Raw genomic sequence first — 17,548 nt, 5'->3', positions numbered from 1 at the left:
TTACAACAGTGAAATGCAACATTAACGTAGGATATCAATCAGCAATCACCAATATACCTATTGACGAAAAAACCAATCTAGCAAGGAGCCGAAAAGTATGGGAAAGCTAATCTCCCTGTAAAAACAAAGATCAATTGCAGTAAAAGCTACTATAGAGTTGAATCAGGCCATATCTCATTTGGCTTGGAGCTAGTCACTGTGATGCTATGAAACAGAAGCCTAGCTAGGTCAAGTGGTGATCCTTTATGCACGGCACTTGGTTTGTGGCTTAACCTTCAGCATATGAATCATTTAATCATATTCAAGTTTGGGAATATTTGTTGAACTGAATTTCACAAACAAACTTCCAAAGACATAATAAGTTAAAGAGGATTTTCAATAGGTGTATCTCTAGGGGATCATCAAAGCTTGGAAGTTTGTATTAAACCTTACTTACAAAAGTAGCAAACATTTTTTTCCCTTCACTTTTTCTTTTTGGACCCTATTTGTTTTTGGATATCGAAAACAACAATAATGCCAATGTATCCGATGTCATAGCTTTGATGAAATTGAGAGATTTTATTTTATTTTATTGGGTAAATTGCACTTAAGATCACTAAAATTATTAATAAGTTTATGTTTTGGTCATTCAATCTCAAAAATTATAAAAATGGTCATTAAACTATTTGAAAATTTTCATTTAAGTTATTGAACTATTAGAAAGTTTTTATTTAAATCACTGGGTTGTTAAGTCGTTTTTTTTAAAGTCTAGCTAGCAAGTTCCAAGCGATGATTTGACGATCGATACGGTGGATCAATACCCATCAACGAGTATAAGAACATACCTTAAATCTAAGTCAATCTGACGGTCAGTGTCGGAGATCAGAGAAGAAAGTTGTTTGGATTTTGGCCTACAGATTTGTGATGTTCAAAGTTATTTCATGAAAAAATTGATCTATAAAAGAAAAGGAGGAGAACTTTTGATTGGTTCAGACGGTGCAAACAGAGAAAGCCATACATCAACGATTTTAACAGCCTAGTAACTTAAATAACTTTCAAATAGTTCAATGATGATTTTGTAACTTTTTTAAAATTAAATGATCAAAACGTAAATTTACTAATAATTTAGTGATCTTTTAAGTGTATTTCACCCCTTATTTCACCCTTTTTTTTAGATTTAATTAGAACTAAAAACTCAACTCTATGCCTTTGGAAAAATCTCCTTAGCTATATATGGGTTGGCTCCTTTTGGGTTTTGCACTCGTTAGAGGATAAGCCACTACTACTAGTGATGCTTTTTATTGCTTTTGCTTGGCGCTTTTAGCACATAAAGTTATTCCACCCACCCACACTCACACTCAGATTAAAAATTTTCATGACTCAAATTTGGTCATGGCTTGCTTTCGAAATATATATATATTTAGATTTAAATTTAATTTCACTTGAATCAACTGCCCACGTAGACATTTTAATCCAATATCCATAAACCGGTCTAGTCTTAAAATAGTCCAATAAATCTGTTTCAAGGTAAAAATCATCTTGTCCTAACAGAATTTAAGCTAAATTTATTAAATCATGTAAATTATTCAACTCAATTCATGAACATATTTATTATCGGTGAGTTATGATATATAAATTTGTGTCAAAGTAAAATTTATCTTGTCCTAATACGATTTAAATCATATTTATTGAAACATGCAAGTATGGCATATATTTGGTAAAACTATGAACTATCTTCTTGTTTTACATGCTTTTGTTGACGGCAATCAACATGATTGATGGGTTCATGTAATTTTACAAATTACGTAATACTATATAGTGTAATTATTAAAGGAAGATCAATCCCTATTCCCATTCATTACCATTAGGCATCGATCCATGATTGAAAGGGATGTTCCCTTGACCGGTTCAAATATAATCATATATCGAATAGTCATTAATTGAGGTGTCAATTTCTTTTACCATTAATCAAACACAAAATCTAGTATTAATAGATCGAATTTAATGAATTAATTGAATTTTAACTGTTTCATCATCATGTGATAAGATAAAATTTTAGTTTAAAACCTTAATTTTTTTATTAATTCAAATAATTTTTTTTTATTTATAGAAGGATATTCTAACTTTTGATACAATTTCATTTATCCTTTCATCTTCTCCATTAGTAGCTTATTTTCATTGATTCTCCACGTAATTTTGATATGTTCTACTATTAATAAGAAAGCATTTTAAGCAAGAAAGAGTTTCCATCTTACACACGACCTCCTCAATAATAAATTAATTCAACCTTTTTCTCTGTTTAGAAATTTACATTCCGTAACATGTTATTTTTTGGTAATTGAAGTTGTCTAGAAATAAAGGTTGGTGCTTGCAATTTGGAATCCATCCTCAAAGATTTACAAATAAACGATCTTTCTCTAATTAAGTGTTGGGACATAGCCGCACTTCTATAAGAATTCCATCAAAACTTTTAGCAATACATAAGTAAATATGCTAGACCAATCTTTTATTAACCACTTCCAATTATTCCAATACTGTCTCAATGGCCTTTGCGATGGGCTTATTATTCTGCTCGATGCTTCTTGATTATCAAATGCTTCCACGAAATAGTCATAAAGCTCATTCAGTTGATGAATGACACCCATTGAGTTGGGCTCCACTTCCTTGAAGATAACTCCATTTCTAGACTTCCAAATCACCCACAGAACGCAAGAAAGTAACGAGTAGAAACTTTTTACCTCTTCAGCATTGATATCCTTCATTTGAAGCGATTCAAAAATCCAATCTAAGAATGAATGAATGATCAACAATTGAAATTGTCAACAACGTAAAAGAGTAGTGGTTAATCTTGTTAACATTTCAATGTCTATTTGAAGCCATTGGAAAATCCAATTCAAGAGTGAATGCATGATCAATAATCGAAATTGTCAACAACATAAGAGAGTAGTGGTTAATCTTGTTAACACTTCAATGATCAAGGTTCAAACTATTGATGTAATTTTCCCTCCCAATTCATAATTTGGTAAAAAAAAGATTTTAAAAATTAATTTTATTAATTAATCAATTAAGTCAAATAACTTAATTAAATTTTAATTGGATCAAACACACCCTAACGATCTGCTATTCCCTTCTTTTTGACTGAAAAATCTTCCTTGATGATTACACATTAAGTCATCAAAATGGACTAACTTGCTATTGGAAGTAATATTCTTTTAATAAAGGAGATGATAAGTTAGGATTATTAATTTAATACTACCATACTTTGGAATAAAAATCTATATGTCAATATCACTTTAGTTACAATTAACTTCTAAAGATATACTATTCTGAAAAATAAATATATACTAACATTATAAAAATATTTTTTTATAATTATATCAATTTCAATAAAATTAATCATTATATGTATTAAATTGAAAAATTAATTCAATTCTAATTAATTAACTATAATTAATCATAATAAAATTGATGAAAAACTCACACATTAACACATTATGAGACTCGAACTTAAGATTTCAAAACTCACACGATTTCAACATAATCATTAAATCGATTTAACGATATAGTCACTATATTTAGGTTTCTTTAATTCTCTACCACTCTGTTAACAAATTGTCTAGAGATTTAGTGAACAAATATCAATAGGTCACTCTCAAATGTCCAAAATTGTTTGCCATTATTGAAACCATTTTATTAGCAATCACTCTCATCCAACAAACATATCTCTCTTCATATATAGAATCAATTTTGACACGCACCATGCCAGCTTCTACCTTCCCCTGATATATATACATATCAATGGAACTTTCAAGGCTGTTATCGATGGCTTTGAAGGGTCTTATCTACAATTCTTCTTGTTCCCCTGTTTTAGGCAATAATGGAAGCTGATTTCATGATTATGGGGCATGAGAAAATTGAAAAACAAAACTTGATTCCTTTCGGAAGTTGGACCCCCAATGCCCAAGGAATCAAATATGTTGGAAATAGACTTGTCAAGGTGTGAGTAGAGGTGTTTATGAGCTGAGTTCATGTTTCGTCAAGTCAAGTTTGGGTTACGCCGGATTTAATTTTTATCGAGCCTATGTATGATACTAGTACATTTTATATATGCTCAAGCTCGGCTTGCCCAAAATACAAGTTTAAAATTTTGCTTTAATCTGTCTATATTTGTAAATGACTAATCCAAGTCCATTTTAAACTCATCCATGTTTTTTAAAAATATATATTAATTTAAATTTAATATTTGATCTTTAATCTTTAGATTGCTTTTCTTTTATTAAAATTATAAATTTAGATTAGTTTAACATTTTTTAATATTTCTATGGTATCTATCGTTTGAGTCTTAACTTGACTGGCATAGGTATTCTTGCCAATGCAGGAGTACGTGAGTTCGAGTGAGCTGAAGCGCATTATCCTCCTATTTATGGGTTGGGGAGGGGTTATGGGTAGTTCTAGGCATTGTGTCAAAAATAGTAGATACTATCAAAACCTATAATGAGATTGTTCATATATATATATTTATATTGTATCTTGAGCCTTGAATGTTGAAGTCTAAACTTGATTCATATTTTAAGCAGGTCTAATTTTTTTGCTCCAGTCCATTTTTCGAGTCTCGTACTTTTGTCCAAACCCTCTCATATTTTAAATGAGCTTTTGAGCTTTGATGAATAACCCAACTCATAAATAATTCTAATTTTAAGGTATAGGACTTGTATTTACCTTAGAAAAGACGGGGATTCTCTTATAAGATTTATATGAAGTTTGTATTTTTAGGTTCAATAGGTAGCTTTTCAGGTATGGTTTTTCAAAGATCCATATTAGCTATATAAGTTTGTAGACCCTTAAACTTGAAAACTTGATTCTATTAATTTGGATTTAAATTCGTCCAATTTGATTAACAATAAAAAGTCATCAATCTCAACTAAAAGTAACTTAAACCCAAAATGATCTGAACCCAAAATAACTTAATCTAAAAAATTTAATTTGCATCAAAATCATCTAAAATTAACCTAAACACTTTTAAAAAAAATGGGAACGGTGCACTTGCATGAGAATTTAAATCTTATATAATCTAGGAACATCACAAAACACTAATCCACTAAACATAAATCATGATAATATTATTGATCTTATAAACAAGTTTATAAGTTAAAGCAAACAATTGACACAAATACGATATTATCTGAATGGGCATGGATGAATACCTTATTATATAAAGGTATTTTTCGATCCAAGATATATATATATAATATGGTGACAGTGCCACAGCTTCCAATATTCCTAATGAAACCATCTTTGACACTTTGGGTTAATATTTCAATCTCTTTCAATGGGGTTATTGGTTTCCCACTTCAACCACTTTTAGCAATCCACGTTCATGGGAGTGACAGTCTCCATTACCATTTTCTCTTTAAGTTGCACTAAGTGTGAAAGTAAAGGGGACAATGGGGCACCCCCCCTCCCTCCAAGGACCACATCAAATGCCAAATATTGTCCAATTTAAAGGATCAAGTTGATCAAGCATAGCCAAAGCTCAATGGTTCAATATGTTTATTTGAGAAGATGGTAATGGAATCTTTTCAAAGGTGACAAAGAAGATACCTAGTTGGTCATTGTCAAGATACTCATCATATTTGGGGTTGGCGTGGGTCTAACAAAGAAGAATTCAGTGGGCGACATAGCTGTGGCCATTGGCTCTCTAGAAAGGGATCAATTTCTAGGCATGATGCTGTATTCAAAACCCACTCGATGTTTTCTTGGCATTTTCGGTTACCATTTAGATTAGGACTTCGAGAGGGCATGATTAGTCTTATCACATGCAGTGAACGAACTTAGCTTATACGATTGTTAAAAACACGACATGATACATTTAACGATGTTAATGTAATATGATGGACAACAAAAGATAATGTCAAGTGGCATCAATGCTATTGAAGACATTTGGAAATTATATAAGTTCAAGCACCCGCGAAGCAAGGAAATTGAAGACAAAAGACAAAAGAATAAATTTTTTAAGGGTATTAACTTGTGATTTCTTTAAAATCAAAAGAGAATATATAAAAAAAATTTGGTTTGGTGGGGGAAGACTATTGCCAGCCCCTCCCTCCGCCCCTAGGCTTAAGAGATGATTGTTACGATGGAGATAGTTAAAAATGTGGTTCTAATATTCCTACAAAAAATAATTATTTCCATCGTTAAAGGAGACAGATAAGCCTTGGCAGCCTCCTTAGCAAAAGGGTATAATAATCCTTTTAGTCTCTTTGAAATTTAATTATTCAATTTAACTCCTTTTTAACTCTTTATTTACATGAAAAAAAATTGTATATTTGGCCCCAAAACATTAATAATTCAATTACAACAAGTGTAGTTCATGGGCTAGGTCGGGTTGGGTTTATATGAATGGCATTAAAACCATACGTAGTCACCTAAGTTCGGTCAAGTTCGAAATATGAGGTTCAAATTTTGCTCAAACCCACTAATATTTGAAATGGCTAACCGAAGTTCGCTTATTCCTACCCATGTTATTTTTTATTTTTCAAAAATATGATTATTTTATTTAAGGTTAAATTCTAAAAATAGTTCTTGTACTTATCGATTTGTGTAGATTTAGTCCCTCTACTTTTTTTGCTCAAAATTGGTTCATCTACTTTCGAATTACTCCTTTCAGTCCTTCTATTAACTTTTTCTGTCAACTCTGTTTAAAAATTAGGTATAGTCACAAATTTAACCCCTCAACCTTTACTGCTTTTGTCAATTTGCCCACTCCTTTCTTTTCTTTTCTTTTTTTGCATTAATTGTAAAAAAATTATAAAATTTTATAAAATTTTCCCAAACATTTGAACAAATTAAAGATAGAAAAAGAACCAAAACTTACTATTAATCACTACTACTAAAGATTTTAACTCGTAATTCTTATTCAACAATAAGTACAATGTATATTTGTAAAAAATCATGATGAATCTAAGCTTAGTGACTGATGTTGTGACTAGTCCCTCTTTTAGTGTATCTAAATGACTTTGATGTATCCAAGAGAAATAGTAAATATATTTGCAAATAGCAAATTAGCTAAAGACTTGCCTCATTGAGTATTGGAGGACTTCATCTCTCCTCTATAAGATTCTAAATACTAAAATCTACTCTCTTGATTACCAATAAATTTTATTCGCTAAAACCTTCTACCAATTATGAATATTTACTTCATTAATTCCTTTTAAAATTTCTAAAATTACATGTTAATATGATGGTAAATTTACCGTTAAGCTTTAGGGACTAATTTGCAAAATTTAGGGGACTTCTCTGTAAAAAATAATTTTGACTAACAATCTATTTAAAGTTATAACGGTCCAAAAGCTCCTACAAATATAATAACTAGAAAAATAAGCCTATAAGGCCTAAATCTATTGCCCATTATGATATTGAGTTTTATTAATCCTTTTAATGACCCAAACTATATGGGCCCTATAAGGCTAGCAAATGATTATTCATTATTTTCTTAGTAGTCCATTTTTCTATAATATTGTTTTGTTGGTAAAAATATTGAATTTCCTTAGGGAGAGAAATTTTTTATAATGTTTCATAGTAAGAAATTTTATTTTGCTAAACATGTTTTTAGAGATTTTAAATTACATTATGTTCATCAAATGAATTCTTGTTTAATGAAAAAAAAAACATATTTTAATTTCATTGGTAATATTATAGTGAACAAATAAATACTGAATTTCGTTATCTATTCGAGTTCAAGCAATTAGAGTTATTGAGTTAGTTGATCGAATATATTAATATTTGGGTTTGAACAACTTGTTAATTTAATCGGACATTTTATGTATAAATATATTATTAATGTTTTGATATTAAATCACTTCTTCACTGAAAAAATAATTGTATCTGAAATGAGTTCAAATTTGAGTTTATGTATATAAATCATGTAAACCAGCTCGAAAGCTAAATTAGGAAAAAAAATCAGGGCATATTTGCTTATTTTTTAGGCTATTGCTTGGTGGTAAAGATGAATCTAAGAATAAAATTTTGAGTATGGCGACAATTTGAACTATGGATTCAAATATTCAATTTGTTTTTTCTTTATACAAATTTAGAAAATATTTGTATTTGAATTTTAAAATTATTATCCATTGCAAATTCGAAGTAGATGTATATAAATACATCATATATCTATTATATGAATCCACATTACTTATTTGAATAACAGAGGTGGATTCGAAAATTTGAATTTACCTTATAACTCATTATTTTATGTATATATAAAAATGAAGTTTAGCGGATTTGAATTTAGATTTTTGTGAATTCGGATATCCAAAAAAATGATTGGAAATTTTGAAATGGGATAATTTGATTTTGTACAATGTCATATATGAACTTTTATTTATGCAATTTTATATATGAAAATTTAATTTGATTCTGTTTTTACAAATCACTAAAAACATTATTGAATTAGCGTCATTTTATGTTGATGTATCGCATACACAAATAATTATATTAATCCAATATAAAAATAAATGCATGTGTTCATTTCTTTAAATGTGAACAATTGAATAAAAATCAAAGTTTCATATGTACATATAAACCACAATTCAAGTTTTATGCATATATTAATTGCAACAGATTAAAATTCATATATCAAATTGCACATTGAATCAAAGTTTGTGTATAATTTTGAAATTTATCTTTTTTAAAATTAGTTTTTTTTTTACATATTCAAATATTTGATGGATAATAGTATTTGATTCAAACTCAAATATGCATAGTAATGCTAGAATCATTTGTGGATAATAAAAAAAGTTAAGATTGTTATATAGATTTACCAATTCAAATTCAAATAGTTTCAATTTGAGTCTTGAACTTGATAAGTTTTTTCACATTGGAGCCTGAACTTTTTTACTTGTCCAAATTAGGCTTTGAAACAATTGTTCTCACGCTAAGGTTTGAATTTCTTTTAGTCCAATTTAGGCCTTCAACTTGACAATTATTCCTACATTAAGGTCTGAAAATTTTTTATCTAAGTAAACCTCTAAACTTGACAATTGTTTCCAAATTGGGGCTTAAACTTGTTGACACCATTTTTTTGACGGAAAACGGGGTCAACTTGGATTTTGAAAATGGAATGAAAACGGAAGTCGCCACCAATCTTTTTTTTTGATGAGGTGTGATCGGGTCACCTCGTAAAATGGTTGTTTTTAATAAACAATTTGATTTTATTAAAACAACGAGTTTGGTCTACGAAATCCAAAAAACGGGTACGGGAGTCGGTTACGCACGAGGAAGGATTAGCACCCTCGACACGCCCAAAATTGGTACCCTAGTTAATTATTTAATGTCTTTATGTCGAAAATTAAAAACTCGAAAAGAATTTAAAAATACGATCCTTCTTTATATTGCGTTATTTTTTTAAAAAAATTACTTGGATAAATCAAAATGAAAAATGCCTTCTTATCTCGAATTAACAAGATGTCACATCCAGTAAGTTAGGACACAACACCTTGTATTTTTTAGAGTAAGCTTGCCTTTTATTTTTTATTTAAACCTCATTTATTTTAATTTTAAAAGGATATTCGATTACTTAGAATCAACGAGAAAAATCGAAGCTCAGTAAGTTAGGGCACGATTTTCTCGAATTTTCTAAATACGGAATATTGCCTTTACTTTCGAAAAATCCTCATATCGAGAAAACCACGTGTCATATCCAATGCGTTAGGACACAACATATTGAAATCCCGATAATGAGTTTTTATTTATGTTTTGTATTAAAGAGCATTCTCGAGTATTTAGATTCAACAAAAAATTAGAACCCAGCACGTTAGGGCCCAATTCTCTCGAAGATCCCAAGTATCGAGTATTGCCTTTATTTCCAAAATTTTCCTTTTTTACGAATTTGGGTAAAAATTGATGTGACGGAATAACAATTACGATAATGCGAGTAAAAATAATACGAGCAAAAATAACAAAAATAAATATATAAAAAATCAATTATATACAATAACAAGTAAATAAACAAAAAAACTAAAACATTTTTTTAAAAATAATAATGGACACATCAATAAATAAATAAACATAAAGTAAAACAATAATGATAATAAAGAAATGAATAAAATTTTAAAAATTTAAAAATGTATGTATGAATTTTAAAAAATTTAAAATACAAAAAAGCTATGTAGGTATATATATATAATGAAAATATGTATGTCTATACGTATATATATATGTGTATGTATAAGAATTATAAAATATGAAAACATAATTACATATATATAAATAACATGCGCATGTGTGTATATAATGATTTAAATCAAGTAATACAAATAATAAGAAAAATATTAGGTAAATAAAATATACACATATATATAACTTAAAATAAATAATAAAGGAAACTCCCCTGTTCTTTTTTTTAAAACAAAAAAAAATAATAACTTAAATGAACTAAAGGATGAAAATTAAAATCAAACCAAAAATCCGGGGGTCCAAACTGTAAATATATGAAATATGTGGTAAAGGGACTGAGATAAAAGGCGCCGAGGACATGGGGGACCGATTGCGCAATATTCCCTGTTTGAGTAAAACAAAAACTGTATTGAATGTGCCGCAGAAATGGAGGGACCAAAGGTGAAAAATACCCATTATGGCAATAATGTGCAGATTTTTCTCCCTTGAATGACGCAATTTAGAATCTTGTATAAATAGAAAAAGATAAAGCCCTAAAAAGCATCAGCCTCCATTTCCCTTTTTTTTAAAAAAAAATTTGAGGATTTCAAATCCTCTCAACTCCCATTCCTCGGCCGTTCCGATTCGCCGCCACGGCCGGTGGCCGGCGTCGCGCAAAGGGGGCTCCCGATCCGCACGTTGAAGCACCTTTAAAGGTTCGAGCCTTGGAAAAGGAAATCGAGGAGAAAACAAGATCTTTGGCCCCCTCTCAAGCCCGAATCCGACGACGGCAAAGGACCAATCGCCGGCCGGTCTAAGGGCCGATTCAGGTGCACTCCCTCTTCCCTTTTTTTTTATATTTATTTTCCTTATTCAAATGAAGTTGCAAAAAAAAAGATAAAAAAATAAAATGAAAATGAATAGAGACCGGTAGAGGCTTAACCTTTTGAACTTCTATTTTTTTTTTGTTTTTGATTTCTAATGTGCGTTTTTTACAAGGGAAATTCCCCCCGTTACAAATGATAGATTTCGGCTTTTAAAGCCAATATATTTTTTTCGTTCCTTTTGTTTATTACTTCCCCCATCATTCGCATGCTTTCTTTGCTGTTGTGTTTGTTCTTGTTGCAGGTGGTGGGCACGGTGGAGTGTCAGACGCGTGGGGCGTGGTGGCCAAGGCAGAGGTAGCATGGGGCGACTGAACCTTGGGGACAGAGGGAGGAGCGGCTAGTTTTTTTTGTTTGCTGAAAATTAGTTAAGGTTGTGGGCTGATTGGGCTTTTAGGGTTTTAATTTGTTTGGGTTTAAATTTTGGGTCAGAGTTTGGGTTTGTAAATGGGCTGTTACTTTTGGGTTTATTATTTGGGTTATTTTGTTGGTATGGGCCCGGGCAAAATGGGCTCGTACAGCTGCCCCTCTTTGCTTGTTGTCGTGTAACGAGAACGGAGCAAAGACTAAGAAGGCCAATTTTGCCCGGTCTCACCGAGTCTTGATTTTATGGTGCTTATCTTCTTCAAGTAACCTCATTTCAATCCACTGCGTCTTCTTACTTTGATCCACTTCACGGCAACTTCAGATACGCCTTGTAGCTTCAATCTACTTTGTTACGACTCCATGGGGATGAGATTTGTGTTTTTAGTCTGCTCCACTACTGCTTAGGGAGATAAGACTGGATGTGATCTACTCCGCTACTGCTTAGGGGAACAAGATCTGTAATCTTCACTCTATTCCACTGTTGAATGCAGGGAGATAGAGTTATCGGCTTCAATGTACTCCACTGTAGTCAGGGAGGTAAACTCTGCCATCTTCGATCTTCAATCTATTCCACTGCCAAATACAGGGAGATAGAGTTATCGGCTTCAATGTACTCCACTGTAGTCAGGGAGGTAAAATCTGCCATCTTTGATCTGCTTCGCTGCCAAATACAGGAAGGCAAGATCTGCAATCTTCAATCTATTCCACTGCCAAATAAAGGGAGATAGAGTTATCGGCTTCAATGTACTCCACTGTAGTCACATGGAGGTAAAATCTGCCATCTTCGATCTTCAATCTATTCCACTGCCAAATACAGGGAGATAGAGTTATCGGCTTCAATGTACTCCACTGTAGTCACATGGAGGTAAAATCTGCCATCTTCGATCTTCAATCTATTCCACTGCCAAATACAAGGAGATAGAGTTATCGGCTTCAATGTACTCCACTGTAGTCACATGGAGGTAAAATCTGCCATCTTTGATCTTCAATCTATTCCACTGCCAAATACAGAGAGATAGAGTTATCGGCTTCAATGTACTCCACTGTAGTCACATGGAGGTAAAATCTGCCATCTTTGATCTTCAATCTATTCCACTGCCAAATACAGGGAGATAGAGTTATTGGCTTCAATGTACTCCACTGTAGTCAGGGAGGTAAAATCTGCCATCTTCGATCTTCAATCTATTCCACTGCCAAATGCAGGGAGATAGAGTTATCGGCTTCAATGTACTCCACTGTAGTCACATGGAGGTAAAATCTGCCATCTTTGATCTTCAATCTATTCCACTGCCAAATACAGGGAGATAGAGTTATTGGCTTCAATGTACTCCACTGTAGTCAGGGAGGTAAAATCTGCCATCTTCGATCTTCAATCTATTCCACTGCCAAATGTAGGGAGATAGAGTTATCGGCTTCAATGTACTCCACTGTAGTCAGGGAGGTAAAATCTGCCATCTTTTGATCTGCTTCGCTGCCAAATACAGGAAGGCAAGATCTGCATCTTCGATCCACTTCCTACCAATATAGGAAGATAGGACCTATTTACGCCTAGTGTTTAGGATGACATGATCAGAATGAATCAAATGCTCCTAACTAGATGTGTATGTATTATATTTGTAGAATGTCATGAGAATGATCCATTTTTAATGCTTAGGTTGTCGTTCCTCATTGTTCATCAAGGTTCTATCACTGATGCCTTCTTGTTCAGCCAGTACCTTTGACAGAAAACCTAAAGAAATAGACGCTATTTAGACTATCATTTCTCAAACGTTTCCAACCCTTAGGTTTGGTTAGTTCTAAACAATAGTCCTATTTCAGGTCCTCGTATTATTTAGAAACTTTCAGAGTAATATGCAGAACTCCTTCTGCATGTGTATTGTCAGTCCATTAATCGTTATTTCAATGAAAAATGCTTGAAAAAGATTATCAAAATGGACAAAATGAAATTTTGTTGAGAGCAAAGCTCTAAACAAACAAATCAATCAAGATAGCAAATTTTGCTGAGATACGAGATGAATAAGATGAAAAAGATTATCACAATGGATAAGATGAAAATTTGTTGAGAGCAAAGCTCTAAATGAACAAATGAATCAAGATAGCAAATTTTGCTAGAATACAAAATGAGAATAAATTAATCAAGATGATGTATTTTGTCAAAAATACAAAAAATGAATAAAATGGAAATAGGTGCCCCAGATATCGTAGCATGAGCTTCTCTGCCCCAAACTTCTTAAGGACCCTTTTGAACTTGATATGTGTTTAGAAGTCCTAGAAGGCTTTGTTGATGCCCCAAGATGTAGCATCTCTCCTTCTTATTAATTCAGAAAGGGCAAGACTACCGCATGCCCCACCTTTGAACAAAATTTGAACTGCCCATTCATGGGTTTTCAATTCAAAACCCTTTGGTCTCAAGGCGCCCTTTGCGAGTTTTCACCTTGGCCTCTCCTTTTTCTTTTTCTTTTTTCTTTTCTTTTTTCATTTTTTCATTTTTCTTTTCGTTTTTTTTCCAAGTGAAGTATTTATTTCTTGAATCAGAATTCTCGAGATTAGGCAGGTTCTTGCCATCCATCCTGTCAATATCAACGCTTTTTCAGATAAGGCCTTCCACATAAGGTCCTTTCCAGTTTGACATAGACTTTCCTATGAAGTCCTTCTGCATGGGAAGGATCTTCCTCGATATTAGATCCCCTCATGGAATTCTCTAGGGTGAACCTTTTTTGGTGAGCTCGCATCATTTACTTTTGGTACATTTGACCATGACGGATAGCTGTTAACCTTTTCTCTTCAATTGTATCGGACCTGGATCCATTCTACTTCATCCAACTTCAACTTTGACAAGGCTCGAAGGGAAGGAATATCAACTTCGATGGGTAAAACTGTCCCTATTCCATATGCCAATGAGAAATGAGTTGTCCTGGTAGAGTTTTTTTGTTTTTGCTTTTGTTTTTATTTGGTTTTTATTTGTTCTTTTTTTTGGGCCTCCACTAAACTGTTCATTTTGAGGGCAACATGGTGTTAATCTTGAACAAACTGCAAACTTCTGATGTCGTGCCGTTGTTCAAATTCAATGCATTGTCTAATATGATCCTTTTTGGCATTCCATATTGACATATGATTCTTCAAGAAATTTACCGAGTGTCGACTTTATGATATTGGCATATGAAACAACCTCTACCCACTTGATGAAGTAATCGACGAACACAAAGATAGATCGATGACCGCCAGAAGCTTTTGGCGAGGTCGGCCCAAATAACATCCATGCCCCTCATAGAGAAAGTCCATGGAAAATTCATAACATGAAGAGATAAAGGAATCACATAAATCTTGTCTCCGTAAATTTGGCACTTGTGGCGTTTCTTGGTATAACTGGTGCAATCCCCTTCCATGGTGGGCCAGCAGTACCCAAATCTCATGATTTGCTTGGCCATTGCAAAACCATTAGCACGTGTTCCTCGTCCAAGATCTTCTTAACCTCAAGAGCATCCACTTGTCTAAAAACATCTTTGAATTCTTAGAGTAACTCAATGACGTCTCGCTTTGTCTCTGCAGTGATACAGGCTCTAATCTTCACCTTTTTCTCTTCTCCTAAGCTCACAATTCCCCACTGAATTTTTTTTTGTAAGGTTGGATCTATTTTTCGACTTGCCTTACCATCCTTAACAAATCAGGAGATAAACTACAGTCTTGATCATCTTCGAAGTCTTGAGGATCTTCTAGACACATATCTTGCTTGAAAGAAAGTTCTGAGTCAATAGCAGTGTCGCTCATATCATTGATATCTGGAGACCTATTCTAGGGACGAAGGAAGTCTCAAAGAGCTAACGAATCAAAGGGTAATTACCTGGTGGTATGAGCATGAATGAATTGGAAGGAACAAAAGAATATTTGCCAAAACAAGACACAAAGATGCATTTCGTTGAAATAAAGAAAAGTGGACATGTGCCTTTTCACAAAAGGATTTTCTATTGCTCCCAGGCTTAGAACAATAAGAGCGTTCCAAACATTACTCTGAAATGGTCCTAAAAATTACAAGAATCTCCTCCATGGTCCAGTTGTTTAAAACGCCTCTAGGGATGTAGAAACAAATTCAAGATAGGTTTTTTCATTTTTTAGTTCTTTTTCAAAGGCATACACATCTTCACCTTTCGAACCATCGATATGTTCAAAGAATTCCAATCCATCTGGTTTTGTACTAGAGTTCTAAACTCGACGTACTTTTGGATTTTAGGAAATTTATTGTATGCAATGAAATGTAATGTTGATGCATGAACACGTATTTTTGGATTTTAGGAAATTTATTGTATGTAATAAAATGTAATGTTAATGCATGAACGCGTATTTTGGATTTTAGGAAATTTATTGTATGCAATGAAATGTAATGTTAATGAATGAAGAGATACGTGCAATGAAATGTAATGCAGATGTATGAATGCAAAAAGAGACATTGATTCTTGATTCAATTCTATTAGAACAACTTTACTAGAAAACAAATCTCTTTACATAAAGCGGATACATATACGGCTTTGCCCTCATATGCGGAGACATTCGATCATTTTCTTCGTTCGAGCGTTAAGATAAGTCTCACGAACTCTTCAAAAGGGACGTATCTTATATCTCCTTTTTACTCAATCCGGGCCGTGACTCGTTGCTCACTAAACCTCATGGTGCTCGTTGGCTTCTCTTTTAAGAAAGTTCAGCGGCGCTCGAATAATCCTTGTCACTTTGAATTCTCGGGCAACGGAGCAATGGTTGTGTAGTCCTCCATTAAACTAAGATCCCTCTCTTATCACGTTTCCTTAGACCATATTCGGACAACCGTATTATTATCCACTTTATCAAGAAACTCATTTCCTTATGACAAGCTCTCTATTTAACAACCGAACGTGAATCAACACCTCTTTTTATGATGAAAATGCAATGCAATCATAACAAAAAGAAAACAGGTTAGTACCAAGCAAAAGCAAGCAAGAATAAATAGAACACCTATTTGGGTGAATACTAGGGGTTCGAAGTGGTTCTACCTAGGGTGGGCTCCTAAGGTTCACTACATGAGGTTTGGTTCTAAAGTAAGGGTACCTGAACCAGCAGATTCCTCGATCCTCACCCATTATAGGCTCATATGGACCGAGTTCAGTTCAGGGGAATACATTTCCCTATGGCCATGCGGAGATGAAAATCTCACGAAGACATAGGTACGGATGTATCCCGGAAGCGATTCACTATCCCATGCGGAGGTGAAAACCTCACGAAGGCGTAGTTTCTCACTCCCACTTAAAAGGGTATGACCAGCGGTCATGCAATGCAATGTGCAGAGGTATAAAATAAAATACAGAGAAAAAAAATATAACTCAAAACAAAAGAGATGCAATGAGAGGATCGTAAATTTAAATCGAATTTTCCACTTTCAACAAAAAGACAAGAAGTAATCAACACGTGGCTTGACTCTCTTATCTTCCCCAGCGGAGTCGCCAAGCTGTTGACACCATTTTTTTGACGGAAAACGGGGTCAACTTGGATTTTGAAAATGGAATGAAAACGGAAGTCGCCACCAATCTTTTTTTTTTGATGAGGTGTGATCGGGTCACCTCGTAAAATGGTTGTTTTTAATAAACAATTTGATTTTATTAAAACAACGAGTTTGGTCTACGAAATCCAAAAAACGGGTACGGGAGTCGGTTACGCACGAGGAAGGATTAGCACCCTCGACACGCCCAAAATTGGTACCCTAGTTAATTATTTAATGTCTTTATGTCGAAAATTAAAAACTCGAAAAGAATTTAAAAATACGATCCTTCTTTATACTGCGTTATTTTTTTAAAAAAATTACTTGGATAAATCAAAATGAAAAATGCCTTCTTATCTCGAATTAACAAGATGTCACATCCAGTAAGTTAGGACACAACACCTTGTATTTTTTAGAGTAAGCTTGCCTTTTATTTTTTATTTAAACCTCATTTATTTTAATTTTAAAAGGATATTCGATTACTTAGAATCAACGAGAAAAATCGAAGCTCAGTAAGTTAGGGCACGATTTTCTCGAATTTTCTAAATACGGAATATTGCCTTTACTTTCGAAAAATCCTCATATCGAGAAAACCACGTGTCATATCCAATGCGTTAGGACACAACATATTGAAATCCCGATAATGAGTTTTTATTTATGTTTT

Source organism: Gossypium hirsutum, chromosome A06, assembly GCF_007990345.1.
Source record: "Gossypium hirsutum isolate 1008001.06 chromosome A06, Gossypium_hirsutum_v2.1, whole genome shotgun sequence".
Taxonomy (NCBI): Eukaryota; Viridiplantae; Streptophyta; class Magnoliopsida; order Malvales; family Malvaceae; genus Gossypium; species Gossypium hirsutum.
This window is presented reverse-complemented; position numbering follows the sequence as displayed.